Source organism: Panthera tigris, chromosome C1 (genome assembly GCF_018350195.1).
Source record: "Panthera tigris isolate Pti1 chromosome C1, P.tigris_Pti1_mat1.1, whole genome shotgun sequence".
NCBI lineage: Eukaryota > Metazoa > Chordata > Mammalia > Carnivora > Felidae > Panthera > Panthera tigris.
The window spans coordinates 215,992,330-216,018,290 of NC_056667.1; the positions used below are offsets into that span (position 1 = coordinate 215,992,330).

At 46.6% G+C, this 25,961-nt stretch overlaps 1 long non-coding RNA gene across 1 annotated transcript in view; it reads left to right on the plus strand.

The window, feature by feature from the left end:
• LOC122241491 overlaps positions 1–23,789 on the plus strand; it is a 36,516-nt gene extending 12,727 nt beyond the window's left edge. The window contains exons 3-4 of the long non-coding RNA XR_006221659.1: positions 4,018–4,116; positions 23,712–23,789. This is a non-coding gene — a long non-coding RNA (uncharacterized LOC122241491). The remainder of the gene's footprint in view (positions 1–4,017; positions 4,117–23,711) is intronic.
• Positions 23,790–25,961: the final 2,172 nt, after the last annotated feature.

Here is a 25,961-nt window from a genome sequence, read left to right on the forward strand (position 1 = left end):
AGGGAGGACAGGGTTTGGACCTGGGTGACTGCTTTGGAGATGAAAACATGTACATGAGCTCAATTGTGGGCATAGGTGGATAGATTTGAGGTTAGTTTTTGCAGTAAGTGTTAAGATGTCCCAGAGGGAACTAGACCTCCCCATTCCATTTTGTCCTGAAACCAGCCTCAGCCTCCTCCCTCCCAGCCCTGAGTCCAGCGTTAGGCCTGGTAGAAAGCTTTAAGGGTGACTCATCATACCCCAGAGAATCGTGCTCACTAGCAAAAACGCTTTATTATTCACGTGGATAATGTCTCTCAGTGCGGTTGAGTCAGGCCGTCCGATCATCATAAACATAGTTGCCGGGCTGTTTTAAAGAGTTATGAGTGTGAGAAGGACGTCGCTCACCTCCGCCATCTGCTCAGCACCAGGAACAGCTGAACGAGGTCTGGCAAAGGGGACAGTATATACATTTTCTGCCCCTTTGATAGATTTGTTTGGGGAACATGTTCTAGTGATTAATGAGCCATTTCCTTACTGATACACAACACGTGTCCCCATTAACAAATAAATGATTCCAGGGCAGGCTTGGCGGAGCCCTGCCTTGACCATATCTCAGGATGCAGCCAGAGGGGGCGGGCCAGGAGGGGCTGGTGTCTGGGAGGAGGTCATGACCCGGGGTGGACAGGCCTGGAGAAATACCTTTCTTTGCAGGCTGGTGGACGTGGTGAGCATGGTGGGGGACCCAGGGAACCCACAGAGGGGCAGGTTGGGGCACCCAGGCTGCAGGATGCAAAGTTCCCTCCTGTCCATTCCGATATCACTCCTCCTGATAGTTCCTGCAAACATGAGCTCCTGCCTGAAGGATGCATCACTCTCCCTCCGACTCGTGCTAGCACATCTCATGTCACACCTGCTCAGTGCCTTTACCAGGGCTGTGATGAGCCCCATGCAGAGTCCAGGCACTCTCTCCCAGGACTTCGGACGATGAGATAGAGAGCCAACAACCCAGAGTATACTTGTCACCCCAGCCCCCAGAAGGATTCCCTTAAAGCAGCCATTGTGAGGTCCAGTATCCCTGGGACGATCCCCAAAGAAGCCTCCCTCATGTGAGGTTCCCAGCTCAGAGCCATCTGCCAGGGCTCGCTCCCCACGAAAGGGGTCAGTGAGCCAGATCAGGGCCCCGCCCAGCTCAGGTTTATTAATCTCAGGGTCTGCAGAGTCTCAAGGACCACCTCCCAACCCTGCATCTAATGCAGGTTCCCAAGACTGGGAGAGATGCAGCCCTCTCCCTACGGAAGGCAGAGGAGCAGTTTCCAAGGTCCCAGAGACCCAAGCAGCTTGGCCATGTCCACTTCTGAGCACGCTTTCTCCAACCCTGCCTCTGCTCCCGTTTTCCCCTGGCTCTTTCCTTTTCTCTGCCTGGTGCCCCTTTGCATTCTGCAGCTCTCAGCTCACATGTCACCTTGTCTAAGAAAACATGCTAGTTAGGAGAGACATCCTCCTCTCAGCTCCTATAATGTGCCATGCCCGTCCTAAACATAGGATTCTCGTATTGTCACGGGAGTAGCATTCTTAGTAACTTCCTCATTCTCTGGAGTGTGGGATTCTTAAGTCACAGATGAGGTCTTCATATTCCTGGAACCTCCGAAAAGTACACACTCAACAAGTGCCCGCGGAAGGAAGATTCAGATGAAGGAATGAGCCCGATCACTTCATAGGGTCTTTTTCTTCTTCCGGGTGGAGAGACCCCCACCTTGTAGTTCACAAAGAATTAAGACCGATCATGGAATGACTCCTTCCCGGGGATACTTTAAAGCACAAAGAAAGGGAACTGGAATTTGTTAAGTACTTTCCAATGCTTCTCAAATTGTGGATTGTGAAATCAGTTTAGAAGGTGGTGGCCAGCATTTGTTGAACGGAACGGAACGGAACGTAGTATAGGATGAAGTACAATGGTAAGGGAAATCATACCCACATGGTAAGGATAAGTGCTGTTTAATTCCATTTAAATTACAGCATTAACCACACACACACAGACAGACAGGAATGCCTGTAGTTTGGGGGAATCTGTCCTACATTTGTGGCTTCAGTCTTGGCCTTCAGAAGGCCAGCTAGCTGTATGCCTATTTCACCTCAGTTCTGGCTTCCCCAATCCTATGTGGATCAAGGATTGTGTGATCGTGTAGTATAGGTTATTATACTATCTAATCAGTTTAACAAAACAATAACTTGGACAAAGAGATGACATTCAGATTTGTTATCAGCATATGAATATTTGTTTCCAAACCTAGATAGCCATTCCAGATATAACCAGGAATAAAAATCTCCTTGTCTACTTTATATTTTAAAATTCCACCAATCCGTGGAAACATAAGTGCGTATTCAATATTGCATGAGCAGAATGCTACTATTAATAATAATATGAATTCTATTTTATATCAAATATCATTACAATTTTTCATATACTTAAACAAGAACAAATATTGGTAGATACTGAAGAGAGTGGCCATGTGTTAGGTGGTGTTAGGAATAGCATTGCTTTCTTTGGAACCAAAAATATTCATAAAAATTGAAATAGTAACACAGGCAGAACAGAAGTTAGTTCTAGCCTTCGTAGAAATTTTTGGGTGCTGGTATTTATAACAGTAAACACAATAAATAACTGTATTTCTATTTTTTATTATTTAATTCCATTTAGCTCATGAGTGTTTTAAGAAAAAACAATCCACTTGAGAATACTTCACACCTTATATGGAAGAATTAAAAACAGAAATGTCAACATTTGCCATCTTGAAATATTATAAAAGGCAAAAATCCAAAATTATGATCTTTAGCAAATGGAATAATCAAGACACAATAAACAGTGTAAGAATATGAAGGAATTAAATCTCAGGAACCCATTTTCAACTGAGGTCAGAGGAGGAGCAAAGTATTGGAGGACATCCCCCCCTTCTCTGTTTCATGGTGCAAATGTGCAGTAGGGTGCCAGGAGTGAGAGGTGCCCGTGCCAAGAGATCATCGCTCCTGCACCACACTGCCAAACTTCAACATTTTGGTCTCTACATTTTTTTGAGAGAGAGAAAGAGAAAGTGCACAAGCAAGAGACAGTGGCAAAGAGAGAGCGAGAGAGAGAGAGAGAGAGAGAGAGAGAAGCTTAGGCAGACTCCACGCTCAGCACAGAGCCCGATGCCGGGCTTGATCCCATGACCCTGGGATCATGACCTGAGCCAGCCTCAAGAGTGGGACGCTCAACTGACTGAGCCACCCAGTCACCCCTTGGTCTCTAAAATTTTAATAAAAACACAATAATAAATAAGATTTAAATAAAAGTTTAAATAAATTTGAATTTTATTTTTTTATTATTAAAACCCAGATACTTTGATCTTAGTGTCAGTCAGTTGTTGATTTTAATATTTGGTCATTCAACATTTGACCAATACATGTATTCAGTGCATCTCTAATGTCTCTGTGTGTGCGCACGTATGTGCCTGCAGTGTGTCCATGTGGGCACATGTATCTACATGTGAGTGTGTGCATGCGTCTGTGTGTGTGTGCATGTGTGCTTCTGCATTTGGAGACTAACGTGTGTCTTTGTCACAGCCCACGCTGGGATTATGCATCCAGAGCGGGTTTATAAGGGTTCCTCCTCCTCAGCATCATCCTGAGCTGGGACTGACTTGGGTTGGATCTAAGGTTTTCCCTGGAGGAAGGTGAGAGTCCTAGGGATAGTGTCCTCCCAACCTTCTCCAATGATAATCTAGGTTACATTTAGGGACTTCCTCTTGATCCTATGCTCCTCCATTGATTCATAGATTCAGGGGCAGCCTCTGGAGTCTAGTATGTGGAACGACACAGTGGCTGTTTCCTGCAAGAGACTCTGAGGAACTCGGGATGGTGTATGAGGATTCCACGGGACTGGAGATAGCTCTGTACCCTAGTTACACTTCAATAGATATGTTGAGGAGGCCCCACAAACATCCCAAAACTACGGGTGTGTTTTTAAGAGTGTTTATAACTGTCTTCTTATTTTCAAAGGGGCCAGTGACCCAGAAATGGATAGAAGCCCACTTCTCTGAGAGTTTCATCAAACTTCTGAGTCACCGGCATTAATCCTGGACTGCTTTTGATGTGATGGTAGGAAAATCCTATTCTCTGCTCTGCAGCTGGTAGCAATCCAACATAAAGCAATGCAAGATCAGAGTGTCATGCTGAAGGTCCGGGCGTGAGTCAGTTGCTAGGAGGGGATTAGTCAGGGCAAGGAGAACTGTAGCCTGCCCAGGGTACCCAGAAGGTCCTGAACAGTTTCTGACCCAGCTATAGAAAAAGAGCATGTGGCCCAGGAACAGGGCAAATGAAGGACGGTATTTAGACTCAGAACCCTGAACACTTTCCTGGAATGCAGGGGTCAAAAATCCCTGGTCATTTGGCAAAACGGAAATAGGAAGAAATTTGAAAATTTTAACACACCAATAACCAGCAAAGAAATTGAGTCGGTAATCAGAAAAAATCCCCAACAAACAAAAGTTCAGGACCAGATGTCTCTATAGGTGAATTCTACCAAACATTTAAAAAAGAGTTAATATCTATTCTTCTCAAAGTATTAAAAAAAACAGAAGAGGAAGGAAAACTTTGAGATTCATTCTATGAAGCCAGGATTACCCTGAAACCAAAACCAGATAAAGACACCACTAAAAAAGATAACTACAAGTCAATATCCCTGATGAACATAGATGCAAATATTCTCAAAAAAATACTATCAAACCAAATTTAGCAGTATATTTAAAAAAAAATCATTCACCACAATCAAGTGGGATTTATTTCTGGGTGGTTAAGGATGGTTCAATATTCTCAAATCAATCACTGTGATACATCACATCAGTAAAAGAAAAGATGAGAACCATATGATGATTTCAATGCAGAAAAAGGCATTTGACAAAGTACAACATCCATTCATGATGTAAAACTGTCAACAAGGTAGGTTTAGGGGGAACATAGCTCAGCATAATAAAGGCCATATATGAAAAACCCACAGCTAACATCATCCTTAATGGGGAAAAAACTGAGAGCTTTTCCCCTAAGGTCAGGAACAAGATAAAGATATCCACTTTTATTCAACATAGTACTAGATGTCCTAAACAAGGCAATCAGACAACAAAAAGAAATAAAAGACATTGGTAAAGAAGGAAAACTGTCACTATTTGCAGGTGACATGATGCTCTACATAGAAAATCTTAAAGACCCCACAAAAAAAACCTGCTAGAACTGATAAATGAATTTAGTAAAGTCACAGAATACAAAATCAAGTTTAGAAATCTGTTGCATTTCTATACACCAATAATGAAGCAGCAGAAAGCGAAATTAAGAAAACAACCCTATTTACAATTGCACTCAAAAAAAGAGAGATTAAGGAATAAACTTAATCAAAGAGCTGAAAGACCTGTACTCTGAAAACTATAAAACACTGATGAAAGAAATTCAAGAATCCACAAAGAAATGGAAAGACATTCCATGCTTATGGATCGGAAGAACAAATATTGGTAAAATGTCTATACTGCCCAAAGCAATCTACACATTTAATGCAATCCCTATCAAAATACTAACAGCATTTTCACAGAACTAGAACAAACAATCCTAAAATTTGTATGGCACTACAAAAGACGCTGAATAGCCAAAGCAACTTTGAAAAAGAAAAGCAACCTGGAAATATCATAATTCTGGGCTTCAGTTATATTACAAACCTGTAGTAATCAAAACAGTATGGAGTTGGCACAAAAATAGACACATAGATGAATGGAATAGAATAGAAAATCCAGAAATAAACCCACAATTATATGGTCAATTACTTTTCAACAAAGCAGGAAAGACTATCCAATGGGAACACGAATGTCTCCTCAACAAATGATGTTGGGAAAACTGGACGGCTGCATGCAGAAGAATGAAACTGGGCCACTTTCTTACACCAGATACAAAAATAAATTCAAAATGGATTAAAGACCTAAATGTGAGGGGCGTCTGGGTGGCTCAGTCAGTTAAGTGTCTGGCTCTTGATTCTGGCTCAGGTCATGATCTCAGGGTCATGAGATCATGCCCTGCGTCGGGCTCCCCTAAGTGTGGAGCCTGATTAAGTTTCTCTCCCCTCTCTCTGCCCTCTGCCATGTGGACTGTCTCTGTTTCTCTCTCAAAAAAAAGACTTAAATGTGAGACCTGAAACCATAAAATTCCAAGAAGAAAACACACTAACCTCTTTGTCATTGGCTATAGCAAATTCTTTCTAGATATGTTTCCTGAGGCCAGGGGACAAAAGTAAAAATGACCTATTGGGACTTCATCAAAATAAAAGATTTCTGCACAGCAAAAGAAACAATCAATAAAACTAAAAGGCAACCTACAGAATGGAAGAAAAATTTGCAAATGACATATCCCATAAAGGATTATACATCCAAATATATAAAGAACTTATGAAACTCAACAACCAAAAAAAAAATCCAATTAAAAAAGGACAGAAGATATGAACAAACATTCCTCCAAAGAAGACGTCCAGATGGTCAACAGATACATGGACAGAGTCTCAACATCACTCTTCATCAGGGAAATGCGAATCAAAACCATAATGAGATATCACCTCACACCTGTCAGAATGGCTGAAATCAGCAACACAAGAAATAATGAGTGTCGGCGAGGATGTGGAGAAAAAGGAACCCGTGTGCGCTGTTGGTGGGAATGCAAACTGATGCAGCCACTGTGGAAAATGGCATGGAGGTTCCTCAAAAAAGTTAAAAATAGAACTACGTCATGATCCACAGCAATTATGCTACTGGATATATGCCCAAAGAAAACAAGAACACTAATTAAAAGGGATACATGCACCCCCATGTTGATAGCAACGTTATTTACAAGAGCCAAGATATGGAAACATCTATCCATCAGGAAGACGTGTGTGTGTGTGTTACACACTCACACTCACACACACACACAATGGAATATTACTCAGCCATAAAAACAAATGAAATCTTGCCATTTGCAACAACATGGATGGCGCTGGAGAGTATAATGCTAAGTGAAATAGAGAAAGACAGATATCATATGATTTCACTCGTGTGTGGAATTTAAGACACACAAAAAAATCAAGCAGAAAGAAAAAAAATAAGAGAAAGAGATATAGAAAGAAAGAAACAGACCCTTAACTATAAAGAACAGACTCACGGTTACCGGAGCAGAGTTGGGTGAAGAGAATGGATTAAATAGGTGATGGGAATTGAGGAGTGAACCTGTTGTAATGAGCACAGGGTGATGTATGGAGGTGTTGGATTGCTATATTGTACACCTGAAACTAATATAACACTGTTAACATACAGCGGTAACTAATTGGAATTAAAATAAAATCTTTTTTAAAAAGCTCCGGTCCGTTGGGAAATGAAGTTCATTCATTACAAGTCAAATTGCCTTGTAAACAACTATTGCTGAACCCCAGAAGGAAAGCTCCTTTGGTCCGGACTTGGCATGTGCCTTCGTCATCTGCCTCATTCTCCGGAGGGCTAAAGGAGGTCATGAAGAGCTCTGAGCCAAAACGTAGTCTCATGGTTAGACCACGTGTTTGTCCTTTGGTACTTGGGGCTGTGTAAAGTCACAGATGGACACACGAGCCGGACATTCCGCTTCATGTGGACTGCAGTGTAGGAGTGTGAACCGGGCTCTGCAGAATTCAAAGATTTCCTGACGCAGCCCATCTGCGCTGTGTGTACGAGGACTCGGGGGTTCACGTTGGGTGAAGTCACATCCTTCCATTTCCTGGGCAGCTTCAGTGCCTGCACCGGAGTTTCTCTTTCCCGTTTATCCCAAACCTATCCTGGCTGTGGTTCCTCAATGACACTGAACCTGCTCTTTATCCTCATTTTTGGTGCCTCATTCTTAAACTTCTCTCCTTGCTCCTGCTTCGTTGACCCTCGTGGGCCTACTCGGTCTTCACGATTGTCAGTCAGGATTCTGTAGTTGCAGATAACAAGAGTAGACTATGAGTAACTAAAGCAAAATAGTGTTCTGTAGGACAAATACAGGGAATGTCTCACAAAATAGACAGCTAAAAGCCGACAGTTGCAGGGTCTGTAGATGGCAAAAACTGATGGGCGGATTCCTCAGGACTCAGCTTTCATGACTGACATGTCTGAGCCAGGGTCCGACCCTGACCCACTCGGCTGGATGTTTAAACATCAGAGAGGATCTCATTTGTTTAGTTTGGACCATCTTCCCCCATGGATGGTGTTGGATGCACCTGGAGCGGTGGTGGAAGCAGAACGTGGTGCATCCCCAAATGAAGGTCAAGGACTTGTTACCAGGATATGGGAGAAAGGATCCTGGGCAGGTAGAAACAGGGGCATCCGTCAGAATGCCTCACAGAGGACACAGACCCAGGAACAAGACAAAGCATGCACAGTGGGCAGGGGCATTTCTGAGTGCAGCCACATTCTTCTCTGCTGAGCCTCACAAGCTCAGACTGGTAACGAAAGTTCCCTGGAGCCAGCTTGTGCTCACCCCTCCTGGCAGGACGGAGGTTGATGGATTTTGTTTATGCAAATGGACCATTTGGTAATCTTGCAGACACACTCCAGCTATTGTCCCACAGGATATGAGATAAAACTTGCATGCCCCAGGAAGGGCGAGCCTCAAGCAGAATGTCATTTCAGCGAGGAATTAGATAGGGGAAGACACAATCTCTGACTGAAAGTCTGGAGCTCAGCACCCCTTCAGAGCCCACCGAGACAAAGACCGAGGCCAGCTTTGAACTGTAACACAGAAGTGGGCGCCCCGGGTCAGGAAAAATCTGCCACAAACCAGCTGGTGTCCTTAGATAGTCAGCTCACCTCCTTGAACTTCAGTGTTTTCATCATGAAAATGTTAAGGTAGCCATCCTCACAATAGCCCTCTGTGAATCTATAGTCAACAGGCGAAGGCTGGACAATGAGCAGGGCTCACTGTCCATAACTCCATTCTAGGACTTCTGTCACAGTGCATGACTGTGTGTGTGTGTGTGTGTGTGTGTGTGTGTGTGTCCCATGGTACAGCCATTTCTTCCATGGCTGGAATTCTTATTCATATCTATAGCCAACATATCTAGCACAGTGACTGATGTATAATCAGCTCCTGCTGGATATTTGTTGAACAAAAAAATGGATGCATGGATGGATGAATGAATGATTGAATGAATGAATGAATGAAGATGACTCAGAGGCCAGACTCCATTACCTTAGAGGATGCCATGAACAAAACAATGAAGTAGGCCCCCTTCTGCTTAGAGCATCTAAGAAAGGAAACACCTAGCTCAGCTGTGCTGGTGTGATATCCTTAGTGTCACCTGTTCTGTAGCTCAGAAAACTTCTCTCTTTGGAGCCTTCTGAAAACAGAAAACCATGATGCTTATGCAGGGGGGTGGGGATTGGGTCAGTAGAGTCCCTAAAATTTCCAAGAGTAACTGGGTGGGAGGTTCACATTAGAATCAACCTCATCCAGGGCATGGTGAGAGCCTCATAGCAGAGCAGAAGCCCCTTACATGTCCTCTGTGGTGACATAGGGCTGTGTCAAGAAGGGTGTGGAGTCAGAGCATCACCCAGTGCCCCCAGTGTCATGACACTCAGGTAATAACCCTGAGGCAGGACAAGGTCTTTGTTTCTTTTCTTTTCTTTTTTTTAAATTTTTTTAAAAACCTTTATTTATTTTTGAGAGAGAGAGACAGACAGACAGACAGAGTGAGAGCAGGGGAGGAGCAGAGAGAGGCAGAGACACAAAATCCAAAGCAGGCTCCAGGCTCCAAGCTGTCAGCGCAGAGTCAGACGCAGGGCTCAAACCCACAAACCGTGAGATCATGACCTGAGCCAAAGTTGGACGTTCAACCGACTGAGCCACCCAGGCGCCCCAAGGTCTTTCTTTTCAAAGGCCATCCAAGGACTTGGGAGTTACAGACAGACCACATGTCCTGGAGAGCTCTACAGTTTTCTCCCCATCAACCCCCAAAAATGGGCTGCGGTTTTCACAAGAGCCAAAAGGTGGAAGCAAGCTAGGTCATCATCGAAAGAAGAATGGAGAAACAAAATGTAATCTGTCCACACAATGGCGTGTTATTCAGCCTTAAAAAAGAAGGACGTTCTGATACATGGACAGACCTTGAGAACATATGCCAAGTGAAATAAAGGCAATCACCAAAGATACTGTATGATTCCACATATATGAGGTTCCTAGAGTGGTCAGATTCACAGAGACAGAACATAGAGGGAAGATGGTTAAGGGCTGGAGGCGGGGGGGCAGGGAGGGGAGGAAGGCTAGTGTCTACAAGGTACAATTTCAAATTCCAGAGATTGGTTGCACCACAATGTGCATGTACCCAACATTACTGAACTGTACACTTAAAAATAGTTAAGGGGCACCTGGGAGGCTCAGTCGGTTGAACGTCCAACTTTGGCTCAGGTCATGATCTTGCTGCTTGTGGGTTCGAGCCCCACTTTGGGCTCTGTGCTGACAGCTCAGAGTCTGGAGCCCATTTCGGATTTTGTGTCTCCCTCTCTCTCTCAAAAATAACTAAACATTTTAAAACATTGTTGAGATGGTTAAGAGAAAGAAAGCAAGAGTTCTGGTTGCAACCACATCGCTGATGCAAGGAGCTCGGAAATTCAGATTTCAAAGAGAAGCAATGTGGAATCCTATGTCAGCTCTGCTGATAAAGGAAGGAATTAAAATAAATGGCAAGCAACAAAGTAGGCAAAATGAGCCCATAGATGTGAGCTGGGGGCCTCCCTGCTCCTCAAGAACCAGGCATAGATAGCTCAGTCTCCTGCCAAGGCCCCGGTGCGTGGCAGCCTCAGGCCCTACCCTAAACCCCCACACTTTTGAGGACATCCCACAGCCTCCGCGTCCAGGCTCCTGTTCCCGTGTGCATAGCACAGATGTGAACCCCACACCTCTCTGTGCCTCATAAAAAGCCACAAACTCAAAGTAATTTGAGCACTCTGGGGTCTGGGGGTTGGCGATGTGAAAGGAGGGGTTTCCACTGCCAAGATGCCATGAACGGCAGGGACACTGTAGGCATCACCTGCTAAGGACCGGTGCAGGCTGTCCGAGTTGGCCGCCCCACCACCAAACTTCACTGGCACCATTGCTTTCCAAACCCACCCCCATTTCCTGCCTTCCTCAGCATTCCCCACTCTCCCAAAAAAAGTCAATGCCTCCATGGGAGTCTCAGAACACCTTCTTCCCTCTGTGGGCCTTCAGCACCGGGTCATGTAGGCCTCCAGTGGTTCATCTCTGTGCCAGACCATCAGCAGAATGGTCCAATCAACGTTACTTCTCCACCTGTGTGGAATTCTCACGTCCACTGCTAGGATAACACAGGGCTATCCATGGTGTCACTGGGTTGCTGAGAAATTTAGCTCGTTGTGCAGGGTTGGGGGAGAGGATTCGCATTTCCATCCAGGTCTTACATCAAAGCAGCGGAATAAGCTTTGGACAGAGTTAGATGCAAAAGTAATCCACAGAAGGCAACATTTAATCTAAGCTCTTGAGACTGAAAGTAATGGGAGAAATAATAAAAATGGAAATTGACAGGCTCAACTACACGAAAATACAAAATTCCTAAATAAATAAGCGAAGTTTGAAGGCCTTGGAACAAATCTGTGTCGAACATGGCTGGTTTCGACCTCTTCTGTCCACAGCTCAGACAACCAATAAAAACAACAGCAACGCCTTTAATATAAGAGAAAGCGCTGATTCTCTGCAACAGTTTTCTCTGCACATGAAATAGAAACAAAGTGTTTTTTCCAGTCACTTTTAAAAGAACATGCAATACGACATCAAATGTCATTTATTGTCTATACAATTGTCAAAAGATTTCAATGACAATCCTCAATGCTGACAAATCGCGGTGACATGGAGAGAATAAAAACTTTTTACGGAATATTATGTCCCAACAAATCTTCTGGAAAGCAATTTTGGCAATAACGATGAACAGCCTTAAAGTGTTCATTTGGGTCAATCTTTCTAGACTCTGTCCTAGGTACACACACTGAAATATTGCAATACGTACCTAGCGTTTTCTCAGTCTCACTTATAAGTATGAAAATCTTGCAATAATTTGGCTAACAACATTGGAAAGGCTAAATGAATTGCCATATCGATATAATGAAACATTATGCAGGCACGAACAATTACGCTTTGGTGGATATAAATGACACTTAGTCAACATTAATTTAAAAAGCAATGTTAAAAACATTCTATATGCATTGATATATATTATAAATAAGCATGCATATATATATATATATTCATAATATTTTTGGTAAAAGACTGGAAATATGCTGAGTCAATTGGATATCCTCCTGGGAAAACACACACCATAAAACAATCACTCCCAGATTTATTATAGATTTAAACGTTGAAGGAAAAACAGTGAACGATGTAGAAAAAAACAGAGCATCCTTATGAATATGAAGTAGGTAGAATTCTCTTTTTTTTTTTTTTTTTGAAGCAGGTAGAATTCTTAAGCAGAACATAAAATTGCTGAACTGTAAGGGAAAAAAGGATTAGCATAACATTTTAATATCTTGAGGAATAGAAATGCAAGCCACAGAGCAGGGGAGATTTGCTGCACATGCGTCTGAAAGGGATTTACAACCAGAATTATAAAGAACTCCTACAAATCAGTACAAAAAAGAAAATGAGTAGCCTATTGGCCAAACAGGTGAAAGATATGAATGGGCACCTCACAAATGAAACCATCCACACAGCCGCTACACGGGGAGGAAAATACAGCGTTGGCCACACTGTGGACAGAGCGACTCGCTCGCTCCTCCGCTGCCCGTGAGAGCGTAACTCCCTACAACCACTTGGGAAAACTGGATCGGCTAAGGTTGGACACAGATGTCAATAAATGGAACACGGGTAAATACAGTGAGCTCTGCTCACACAAGAGAACGCCATAGAGCAGCGACAAGGAGCAGCTATGTGGGGGTGGGGGTCTCAGAAACACGATGTTGAGTACAAACATCCGGTTCCAAAAACGAGGCATACTGTGTGATTCCATTTACGTCAAGTTCGAAGATAAGAGGAAAACGTAATCCGTGGTGCTGTCACCCCGGAGGCGAGGGGGTGGGGGGACCAGGAGGGGCGCAGGAAGTGCTTCTCGCTGTGGCCAAAGCTGTTTATTTGGGTAGCGGGTTGCACGGATGTGTACAATCTGTGAAAATGTGGCAGGCTGCACTGTTATTAGGACTTGTATACGTTTCGTATCTCTATGTTGCTTAAAGGTTTGTTTAGGGCCGTGAGAAATAATCCCTGAAAAGGACACAGGTCGTTCCAATCTCTGGACGGTGGGGTTCCTTGCTTTCTTCTTTGTGTTTGTTTTCTGAAACGAGCATGTGTTACTTGTAAAACAACTGTTCTGCTTTGGGTTTTGCTTGTTTTGAGGACAGCCTGCCTGCCTTCAGCAGAGCGAGCCCTGCGATGTATCACACCTGCTGGGCAAGGGTGCCCCCGGGGGGGACGGAGGGCACACGACGGGGTTCCCGCTCTCAGGGCAAGGCCCACTGGTGACACAGCTCCTCGTAATGCTGAAGCCGGAACCGAAACGCAGGCACGTTTTCGGGAGCTCAGGGGGTGTCCCTGCCCTCCGCTGGAACTGCTCCCTCCCGGCTCCCCAGCCCGTGCAGTCCGGCCTCTGGCCACACGGGCACCATCGAAGGCACGCCAGTCCAGAAAGCCAAGAGTGGATCCCAAACTGTCCTTCATGGACCGGAGCGTCAAGGAGGAGAAAGGTTGTAAACCCACTCCGCGTACAGCTCTTTCAAGGGGAGAGAGAACCGGTGTCAGAAGACGCCGATGCGTTGACGTTCTGATGGTCCAGCCAACAGCACGTCTTACCTGACACGCCCTGTCATCCACATCCTTTTGGTTTCAAATCTCAGACCACCTGACTCACACTGGGTTACATAGCAAAGACAGAAAAAATTCGGAGGTGGGCTCGGTATCCAGGCGTCCTTTCCTCTGGACCCTGACTCAGACTTGCCCACCTCTCTCTGTTGGCCACCCCTCCCCCATGCTGGCGAGATGGCGGCAGCAGCCGCCAAATCCACCTGCTTCCTCATTCAGTTCTGACCAAGACCTGAGCTTTGATCTGATGGAACGCTCCTGAACCAACCCCAGTGACGGGGAGAATGGCATGCTCTGAGGTCGTGATTTACCTGACGTGTCCACTCTGCCAGGGACACTTGGTATCCTGTGCCGAGGGTGGGGTCACCGCTACCCACACTGCTAACCGGGGAAGGAGGGCGTGGGGAGGCAATCCTGAGTTCCATTCCATATCCGTGTGCAAAATGGTTGTCCGACCTTAGGTTTCTTAGGTGCAGATTTGGAGTTCATCACTTTAAAAGGACGGAGAAGGGGGGACTCCTGGGTGGCTGGGTCGGTTAAGCCTCCGACTCTTGGCTTCAGCTCAGGTCATGGTCTCACGGTTCGTGAGTTCAAGCCCTGCATCGGGCTCTGTGCTGACAGTGAGGAGCCTGCTTGGGATTCTCTCTCTCTCTCTCTCTCTCTCTCTCTCTCTGTCTCTCTCTCTGCCTCTCCCGCGTGCTCTCTCTCTATCTCAATATAAATAAATAAAGACAAAAAAGGAGAGGAAGACCACAATAAGATCTTTTCCTTCTCCAAGAACCCTCAAAGTCTCCTTTTAAAAAATATATACCAGATACCTACCTACTTGGGGCCAGGTCCTGACCGAGGTCCTGGAATAGAAACATAAAAAGGATAGACCGTGTGACCTTGAGATACTCCAGGGGGCTCCTTTCTGGGGGTGGGGGTGGGAAGGGAGGGTCTAGCCTCTCCCACATGCACATGTGGGGAAAACCCTAGAGGCTGAAGCAGCAGGTGCGGGATCCTTAGTGCCTCTGGCTGGGCTGGGGGTGGCAGACACCTTGTCCTGCCTTCCTCCTAGGTCTGGAGGACACTGGCACCTCCAGAGTGATCCAACCTGGCATTGTCACCTGACCCAGAGGATGGCGAGGCCTGGGGAGTCACGAAGCTCCTCTCCACCCACTTTGACACCCTCTCCAAATTGCGTCCCGTTTTCCTTTATGTCAGTCTGTGAAAGGCAGGTCTGAGCCAGCATGGCCTGGGAAAGGAAGGAAAGGAAACGCTCTGCTTTGGGAAGGGCCACTTTACGCAGCCTGCTTCTGATTGTCTTTTCCTCTGAGTGACCTCTTCTTTTAAAAGCACTGGCCTTTTCCGAGGCCTGGGAAAAATAGCCAAGAAAAGCTGAGGACAGCCTCCTTTTAGGGCCAACCTTTCCTTCCTTTCATGTGGTAAAGAAGCCCCCTTTGAGGGCTGCGCTGTGTAAGCCTCTTAATTGCAGAGCTAATATGAACCAGAGCAGAATGATCCATCCAAGAATCTTTGTTTGGATTCGTGACCATTTTCAAAGGGGACTCGGGGTCCCTCCCTTATCTGGTCTCCTATCAGCTGAATGACGTAAGTGTTTACAAAGGGCTCAGCAGAAGAGATAACACATTATCACCCCTCCCAGCCTCAGGGGGGAGGGAGGTTTACTCTAAAGATTATCAAGTCTTAACTCCCAAAGGGTGAAGAAACCCAGGCTTCTAGGAAGCTGCTTCTGCCCTGTTCATGGCCCGGCCCAGCCAGGTGTCCCAGGGAAGGTCAGAAGGGGGTCCCACAGCACCGTGGCCAGAAGCGTGAGCCAAAAGGGGTGAGCAAGACCGGTTCTTGTTTCAGAAAGGAACTGGATCCCGGTGTAGACGACGTGCTAAGGGGATGGGAATCTTCCTGCTGGAGCTGACAAGACTACACAGAGGTTATCAACCGTCCCTGTTATGAGCGAGCTGGGATTCCCCTTCAGGCTGAGAGCGGTGGTTGGCCGACAGATGTGGGTGACAACTTACAGGTCGCCCCCTGTTTTTGACCCAGGACCACGCTGATCTTGGGGCGCTCCCACCAGGACTAGGCAGGGGTGCGGTACGAGGTCCTGGTCGTTTCCACGCAGCACAGGACTCCTTGAAAGAGCAGGCCTGTTCCGGAGCTCAGTGTTGGGCAGGCAGGGAAGATGTCAGCTTTGCACTGTGAACCTGCTCCTGCTTCTTCCCTTTTCCTCTCAAAGCCATTTTCCGTCCTCACTCTGTCTCCGTGCTTGCTTCCCAGAGGGTCCACGTCATGCGTCCATTCACCTGTCCGTGAGGGACTATCTTGTGACCCCTCGCATTTGAGGACGGAGCTCCACAGCGGGGTGGGGCCTCAAGGACCTTTTAAAGAACAGCAGGGATGATTTGGACAGTTGAGGAAAGAAGAATTTCTTGGAATCTGGCCCTAGATTCTCTTCCACCATCTGAATTCATTGGCCAAGGGAGGGGTGAGGGATACTAGCTGATTGAAGAAGACAGCTTCCCAAGGATGTTCCCTAAGGGAGGGCTCCTGTCAGATTCAGAGCAGCACACTCTGTGTGTGACGAGCCATGCTGTGCACACTTGGGTGGAGATATGTCTGGGGCTTGCACAGCACAGGCGTGCCAGAGTATGCTGGGCTCTAGACTGTGTCCTCACCAGACAACACTTGGAAAGGTGAACAATATACTCCTCAGGGCGCCTGGGTGGCTCAGTCAGTTAAGCATCGACCTCTTGATATCGGCTCGGATCATGATCTCAGGGTTTGTCAGTTCAAGCCCCACATTGGGCTCTGTGCTGACGGTGTGGAACCTGCTTGGGATTCTCTCTCTCTCCCTCTCTCTCTCCCCCTTGCCTGCGCTCTCTCTCTCTTTCTCCCTCAAAATAAATAAGTACACATTAAAAAAATTTTTAAAAATACTTCTCATCACCCAGTTGTGCCCGATCTGGCCCCCAATGTCACCAAAATGTCCTCTCTCCAGGACCCGGAGTCAGGCAGCGTCCAGCTGCCCCTGGCACTGCATCTGAGGAGGCATTTTGCACCTGTCTCTGGAGGACGCCCCAGCCTCGGCCGTCGTGGCCCAGGGCACGCTCCGTGACATTCCTCCCTCACCTTCGTGCAAGAGCTTTCTCCTGGAGAGTAGCCTGCAAACGTTCTAAGGCTGCCATTTCCTCCAAGATACACCCTAGTGGCTTCTTTGTTCCTTGATGTACAGCAGAAGATAGGTTTAAGTGATGTTTGGAGAATTTGGTAATTAAAAGAATATGTTATGCGGAGAGAGTTTTTCAGTTGAAATTTAATACATAAGTGCATTCAAACCAGGTTTCCCAGACCATAACCCAACGGTAAAATCTAGAGTGCTGACACCACGCCGAGCCCAAACTCCGCGTTTCTTGAACTTGAGCCCAGGGAAGAGAACGTATAACTGTCTGTCCACTGACATTTTTGCAGGGCATCAGGGGCTGTCCACAGTCTGGCACATCACTCTGTGAAAATATGTCTCTGAACCAAACCATGATGGCTTTGTTTTATTTTTACAGTGGGTGGGTTGCAGAAAGCCAGGAGGAAATTCTGTTTTCTAGCCTGCTTATTTTACTTGGACAGGGAAAATGCCTCCCTAACGGGTGTCCTTGAAAGCAATCAAAGCCAAGAAAAAGCGTTGCCAAGGTTCAAAGGGTAAATATTCCAAAAAGTAATATTTAGCAAATTATTTTCAGGAACAATGTCGACTACCACCACAATTATTTATTAAGGTTTGGAAGTCTTGGTCATTGTAACATTATAATAACATCGGAAACAGAATAAAATGAATGCATATGGTAAGGGGAGAACAATTCTCTTCACAAAGAGTAGCCGTTAGGAATATACTATCGTTTAAAAACAGTTTGGCTAAGTAACTTTAAAGGACAAATGTGTAAAAACTAATAGTATCTCAGTAAAGGTCTCACCTGCCATAGTGTTAAAAAATTGTATAATAGAGATGATTTTGAGAAAATAGACAACATATAAATAAAACCTCAACGTTCCATCAGAAGTCATAAAAGACAATCAATTTGAGAACCGAAATGTATTTCTAGATGTAAGAATGAATAATTCAAACAGATTCTTTATGGATTTGGCAAAAAATTGGCTTGGACTTTCAAAAGACTGTCTGAAATATAAGACTAATGGGGAAAATGTTTACAGTTCCAGCAGATATTAAAATATATTTTAATAGAAACATTAATTAAAACATTATAATATTGGCTTAAAAACCAAGAGAGAGATGGATGGAATATCGTACATATGCCTTGAGGTAAATGAAGGCAATCGTATATAGAAATTCAGCCAGGAATATATGGAATTTTTGATGATCTAGCAGCCACGTTTAACAAAAGTAAAAGGAAATAAGTATACAACTAATTTTAATAATATATTTTATTTAACCCTATATATCAGAAGTATTTTAATATGCAACCAATCTAAAGAAATGTCATTAACAATATTGTTTATGTTCTTCTTGGGTACTAAGCGTTTGAAATTTGGACTCTCCACATGTCGAGTGTTTGATAGCCACACATGGAGAGGCTATCCATCATTACAGCATAGATCGTGGGGAAGGGGATTTTGTACATTATGAACAAGAATCAGGAAAACAACAGAGAAGGAAAATAAATATTTAATGAAGAGTATGAGGTCCTGGTAATGGTTTGTAAAATCTAGAAATCCATAACCATGGAATCACACTATAGGCCTTCTGATGCAATAAATTTTAGAAGAAGTAGATTATAAACAATCTTAGAAACCAAGAAACAGATAAGCCGACTGTGAGTTGAACAGAGTTATGACTTGGGTGGATCTGGGTGGGAGGCCCACTAGTTCCAGGACAACATGGCCTGCGGAGGAAGGGAAGAAGGCAGAAGGTGACAGACACAATGGAGACAGTTGACCTGTTCACTAAGGCAAGTCCTGGGGATGGAAGCCAGGAGTCCAACAACCAAAAGGCAGAGAGAAACTTTCCAGAGTGATTCAGATAACTCTCAGGACCTGGCAGTCCTGGTGGGCGAGGCTATGTAGCAGAAGTTTCCGGGCCCTGAACCAATTTGAAGTCCAGAAGGGTGTTGCCTGGTGTTGGGTAATCTATCCGCAGTGGACAGCACCCCACCCGTGGAAGCCCCACCAGAAAGAATGGAGCTTGTCCTGGGGAGAAGGGCTTGTGGAATCAGCATGCCTCAAGAACTGCCAGGGTTTCAGACGGCTTCAATCCTAGAGGGACAGGAGGACACCCTCAAGACCACAAACATACCGTTAAGTGAGAGAACAAGGCAGAAGGTAAATGCCTTGGACAGATAGCCATGGGAGTGGAGGATGCTGTAATGTGCTGAACTGTGTTCCCTACATTTATGTGCTGAAATCCTAATCCCCAGTACCTCTGAATATGACTACATTTGGAGATAGGGTCTTTACACATGTAATTAAATTAACGTTAGGTCATTAGGATGGGCTCTAATCCAATAGGACAGATGTTCTTATAAGAAGAGGAAGTTAGGACACAGAAACTGAGAGAGACAGCCATGTATGTGAAGACTCGGGGAGAAGAGGGCCATCCCCAAGCCAAGGAGAGAGGCTTCAGAAGAAACCAGCCCAGAGGAAACCTTGATTTTGGACCTCCAGCCTCCAGAATAGTGAAAAAATAGACTTCTGTTGTTGAAACCACCCAGTCTGTGTCACTCCACTGTGGTGGGTCCAGCACACTAATATAGATGCAGAAACTAAAGACTGCACCAGTGAGAGCCCCCAACCCCAGGCCTGGTGAGCAGAAAAGGAGGATCCATGGGATCAGCACACAGGAGCCTCACTTCTGTGTCTTGGGCAAGCCACGCCTCCTCCTGAGGACTGAGAACAAATGTTTAACCTGGTTAGAAGACTTGACACAGGACACAAAAGAGGACCCTAAGCTAGGGTGGTTGGATGAAACACAGGATGCCTAGTTAAATTTGAATTTCAAACAAGCAACAAAATTTTTTAGTGCCTGGCTTAAATTTTGCATGGGGCATGCTCATTCCAAAAATTATTTGTTGTTTCTCTAAAATCCAAATTCACCTGGCCATCTTATATTTTAACTTCCTAATCAGGCATCCCCATTCAAGGATAAGGGAAGGGCCAGCATGTGTAGCAGGAAATGCAAAGGAAAGCAGAAAGGGAGGACCTGAGATGAAGCAGGCTGGCCATCAGGGAACACTCACCAGGACTCACCAGGGCAAGGGAATGTCCAAAGACCAAAGCCAATGGATGGGATTGCAAAGAAATGTCCAACACATTTAACTATATCAATGCTTCATAACTAAAATGAAAAGAGATAAGGAAAAATAATAGGCTGGGCAAACCATTCCTACGATATGAAAGGTTTGGTATGGAAATAAATAAATACCAATATCTCAGTAGGCAAACAGGTCAAGGACATGATCGAATGATTTGTACAAAAAGATCTACAGTTTTCAAACAAGTTTGCAGAAGTATTGTCTTTTTCATGATTTCTACAGCCAAGTTTCTAAGAAAGTAAGGATCAATTGTCATCTTTTTAAACAGGAACTTAAACAAATAGTAACTAAGATACTCAGTGAGAATGAGAATGCGGTGTAGCCGACAATACCCTTTCTGGTGGTGGACAACGTGTTTAGCAACATGCTCACGCTGGCTGACCCAACACAACCATTCCTGATTTTATCCCAAGGGTAATAATTTAAAATAAAGAAGGAAAAAATGATAAAAGATGGTGCATTATTTCGTTATCATAACTGTAAAGTAATAAATATGCTTGAACAATAACTGGAAGGAAACATGGGGGAGAAAAGCATTTGATGTGAGTATAGCTTTATCTTTAAAATTTCCTCTTGGGTCATGAGTACACTCTTTTATAATGACACGTTTTAATGTGAGAAGCAGTTCCACTGTTGCCAGCAAGGACTATTGGCGAAGGTGCGCCCGGCAAGGATTCCGGGAGGGGTGGGGGGTGGAGGGTCCACCTCTGGATCTGCTCAGGGAACACCTCCAGGAAACTTCCTTTATTTGTCTGCATCTGCAGGGCCATTTCTGGCCATCCAGGTCTTTGAAACAGCTCCTCACAAGCTCTAAATGTCTTCCTCGGGCCAAAGGTTCAATGGACTGTTGGCCATTCTCAACAAACAAACGTTTCCATTGAATGAGACTCATTATTCTGCCATCTATTTCTTCACTGGAATATTAATGCCCTTCATCAGTCTTCACTCTGTCTTCTCCCAACCAAAAGCCCAACTCCAGGAGTTACTGTGCTGCCCATCTTTGTGTATGGTCTGCAGTAATAAATCTTTGCTGTCTTTACCCTGTTTTCCAACATCCCAGAGAAGGGAGAGTGGTCTGCTGGCTTATCCCCCAAGTGCCTGGGCTTTGGTTCTGGAATAGACGGTCATTGGAGCTAGCAGGAGAAAGACACTGCATTATTGGTTGGTTAAGTGCATGTTCTTACTACTTGGGGCGGGAAAGGGGGGCTTCTTTAAAAACAAAGAATTCACATTAACATCAAAGCATGTTGGACTCTCCCGAGGTTCATGCAGCTTTTCTCACAGCAAATGAGCCAACAAGAGACCACTCGTGTATTAATCTGCCCCAGGCTGCCATAAGGAAGCACCTCAGACCCGGGCCGAGAGGAGGGGGTGGCTTAAACAGCAGAGATTTATTGTCTCACAGCTCTGGAGGGCTCAAGTCTGAGATCAAGGTGTCGGCCGGGTGCGTTCCTCTGAGGCCTCTCTCCATGACTTATAGATGGCCGTCCTCTCCCCACACCCTCACCCGGTCACCTCTGTGTCTATGTCTTAATCTCGTCTCCCTATAAAGACATTACTCATCTTGGATTGGGGCTTACCCTAATGGCCTCATTTGAACTTAATTACCTCTTTAAAGACCCTTTCTGCACATACAGTCCCTGTCTGAGGTTCTGCACATACAGTCCTGTTTGGGGTCAGGGCTTCCACCTGTGAATTGGGGTGGGGGTACACAGCTCAGCTCAAACGACTCATGAGATCATGAGCCTTCTCGTGACCTTCTCTCTGCACAAGAGTTAAAGAGGTGAGCCATGAAGCCTACACTAACCACTGAGACCAATGTGCTAGAAGAGCCTCTTTGACCTGCCTGTGGCGAGTGACGAGGACTTGCGGGTGACACACATTTCTCCTTGACTTCCTGAGATGGTCGTCTCGATCCTGCAATTGCCTCTTAGGAGAGGAACCTCTTGCACACAGGTGTCTGTGCGAGCCCCGCCCCAGATGCCACTAAGGAGTGCGTCTCCAGTAGGTGGCTTTGGGCCCCTGAGGGCTGGGTGAAGTCTCCCTGCCTGGGCACCCCTTGGGTTGTAAGTTTTCTCTGTATCTTGTCATTCTCCCAAACCTCGTGGCCTGATGCCACCTGTACGTGACCTGCGGAGAGGGCTGTGAAGCTACATGATCCCTGGTCTGGGCCCTCGTTCACATTTCCTTATATTGCCACGGTGCACCTTAGCATGGCCAGCATCGGCCAGGCTACCCCAGCACGCAGCCTTACTGCCCCCTTACTGGCCTCCTGGCCTCCTGCTCGGACCCTGTTCCTGGACATATGGGATGCACAGAGCACTGGGGGATGTTGTACTCACCTTGTGGAACCCCCACCCCCTGGGGGTCCCTAGTATACCGTGAGGCTAGAGTGACACTTTTTTTTTAAGTTTATTTATTTATTTATTTATTTAGAGAGCACATGGTGGAGAAGCAGAGAGAGAGGAGACAGAGAGAATCCCAAGCAGTCTCCATGCCTGATGCAGGGCTTGAACTCACGAACCTCGAGATCATGACCTGAGCTGAAATCAAGAGTCGGATGCTTAACCCACTGAGTCCCCCAGGCGCCCCTAGAGTGACACCATCTCTAACAGCAAGCTGAGGGTCCCGATCCATTGGCTTCCTCTCCTTCCACGTACTTTATCTTTTAGCCACACCGAGGGTTGAAGCACAGGGTGGCAGGAGACCTCCGTCCAGCTCTCTGTGGAACAAACAGGAAAGAGCATGCATGCGACATGTGCAAGTCATTCTGGTGGCCAGCTGTCCTCCTCCCCACCGGGGTATGAGCCCTCTGTTGAGCCGATCCGTCTGTCTACACTCTTGGGCCTTAATGTGTCTCCGACAACATGTGGAGTCGGTGGCCCAGTGCAGACTTGGGATTGCGCTGCCTCCTTCAGAGGACACACAGCCAACTCCGTAGCTGGCGTTCATGCTGCAAAGAGGTCAACAGATGTTACGTAACATCTGCAGCTGCGGAAGGGATCCCAAACACACGGGGAGCGGCACCGCCCTATCTGCCTGTGAGCGTCAGGGCACAGGATGAGGTGTCTGTGCCTCTGGAGAGCATGTGGTTGGTGTCAGAGAAAGTCAGACCTGTCACTGGCACAGTTGAGCAAGACCGAAGGAAATTCTCCAGGAATCGAACTTACCGGACGTCTCGGTCAAATGCTATCTGGCTTTCCCTCAGGCGGCCCCAACACATTAAATATGGCACCACCGCCTTATCCCCCCGGCCCCCGGCTTGCCTGCCGCTTAACTGCTGATTAAAAACAACCTGAAACGCTTTGCCTTATCTGTATTGGAACACAGGCTCTGAAATTATCCGTAAAATCGTTCATTACTCGAATGCAAAATAGTACGGCGGGCCAGGCCAGTACAATTTCAGATAGATGTCTTACATCTACAAGCAGGAGTTTCTGGATCACTGGCTGAGCTTGGTTTCGTCTTCTTTGTTTGCTCACTAAACATTGTAATTTCTAACAGGAACCACTACTGGAGAAATAGGACAATGGAAGGAGTTAAAGATCCTGGTTTGGCAGATGGACTTCAGAGCAGGAAGAGGTGAGACCCCTAGAACCAACAGAAGTAAGGCGGGGGGGGGGGGCGCTCGGGAAGCTCCTCCCCGCCGCCTGGTCAAGCCCCACCAGGAAATTGCCTGGCTGTGGTAGTGTCCAAGGAATGGAAATAACACATGGGATCCGTCTACGGCATTTTTCACAACTGCGTGCGCATCCTTAAGTATCTTGAAATTGAACGTTTAGTTTCAGCTCAGGCAGCAGGTATGTGGTCCCAGTGGTCTCCCCGTCCGCCACACAACACCTGAACTGTCCTTGTGTCCCTGACACCTTAGGAAGAGAGCACCTTGGGTGTGGGGCGGAGGCCAGGCCTCTCTGCAGACCCGTGTCACTGGTGCTCGAGTCTGATGGGTGCTGTTTTGTTGGGGGGGGGGTGGTTCCTAAAGCCAGGTTGCTGCCCCGCGCCTCCTCCCACCCCACAGTGACCTGCTGACCGGGGCACACCCCCAGGGGAGGAGACGGTGCTGCCCACATGACACTCTTCCTCACATCTGAGAAAGGAATACGGAAGTTTGGGATGCAACTGCCCAGACGGAGACGCGATAGCATGAGCCCCACTCTCAGAGAAGGAAAATGACCCCAGCATAGCTATAGGATTTGGAACCTCAGTATTTCCTCAGGCTCTCAGATTTGAAGGGAGGTCTTGCAATGTGAGCAGTAATTAGTGTTTTTTAGTGAAGACCCCAGCAAGAATAATCATGGCTCAGTAAGCACTGGGTTGGAAGGAGGGAGGGAGGGAGGGAGGGAGGGAGGAGGAAGGAAGGAGGGAGGGAGGGAGGGAGGGAGGGAGGAGGGAAGGAAGGGAGGGAGGGAAGAAGGGAGGAAGGGAGGGAGGGAGGGAAGAAAGAAAGGAAGGAAGGAAGGAGGGAGGGAGGGAAGGAAGAAGGGAGGGAGGGAGGGAGGAAGGAAGGAAAGAAGAAAGGAGGGAGGGTAGGAAGGGAGGGAGGGAGGAAAGGAGGGAGGGAGGGAGGGAGGAGGGAAGAAAGAAAGGAAGGAAGGAAGGAGGGAGGGAGGGAAGGAAGAAGGAAGGGAGGGAGGAAGGAAGGAAGGAAGGAAGGAAGGAAGGAAGGACGGGGGGGAGGAGGGAAGGATGGGAGGAAGGGGGGAAGGAGGGGAGAAGGAAACTAGACTAGCCCAGGTCTAGCTACATCCAAAACTAGGCTGGAAAGGTCTTTTCCCTGTAACGTGGACCTCCATGATCCAACAGAGCTTTGAGGCAAACACTTCCGGTCAAGAGGAGGCAAGCACCCCCCCAACACCCCCCACCCCGCCCCTGCTGATGATGTCTCTTACCATTGGGGCGGGGAGCCTCCGAGAAGCCATCTCTTCTGGAATCCATTTTTGCTGGCAAGGATGCTTCAATATTAATTCTGTAAAAAAGAAAATAGCCACGTTTGGCAGACAACTCCCAACATGCAAAGGCTAAATTCTAAACAACGATTGTCAACAGTTATGTTGTTCAGTTCCCAGGGATACTTTTCATCACTAACCCACCCCGGGGCGGATCCCAGCAGAGTTCCCAACCCCGGGGGCGTCTGGAGCAGGGAATCAGGGGGTTGTTTTGGACGGATCACATGTGACCCCTGCTCCTCGAGTCTCCCAGAGGGCTGGAAACATGATAGCAAAAAGGGATTCACCCTCCTCTACCCTTCCAGCGGCGTTTGCTGTCCACGCACGGAGCGCCAGCCACTGGTTGGTCACACTGCTGGACGATGGCCACCCACCCAGCCACCCACCCCAGCAAGGGCGGCACGTAACACCTCCAACACATACTGAGACTCGAATGTAGCGGGGGCCACATTTCTGTAGTTTGCTTATTGCGAACCCACCCTTAAAGTCACCATTCACCGGATTGGGGGAAAAAATAGCGAACCGCTGGTTCTTTTTTAGTGCTCGCTCTTGTCTGATAATGTCAAAAATTGCTTTTGTCCATCCTAGAGCAAGAACAAAAGGTTCTGTTTCTCAGCAGCTCCCTCTCTGCCTGCCTCTCGACGACGACGTCCTTCCCCACGTCGGGGAGCGGGGCTCTCTGGGGAGTTTGTGCTGGGGGTCAAGAGTTGAGGGGCTTGCGTGCAGAACTTTCTGGCAGACGATGACCTGGGTCCCCAGACTGCTGCCGGCCTGCCTGGCATTCCCAACTCCCGCTGCAGGTGCAAAA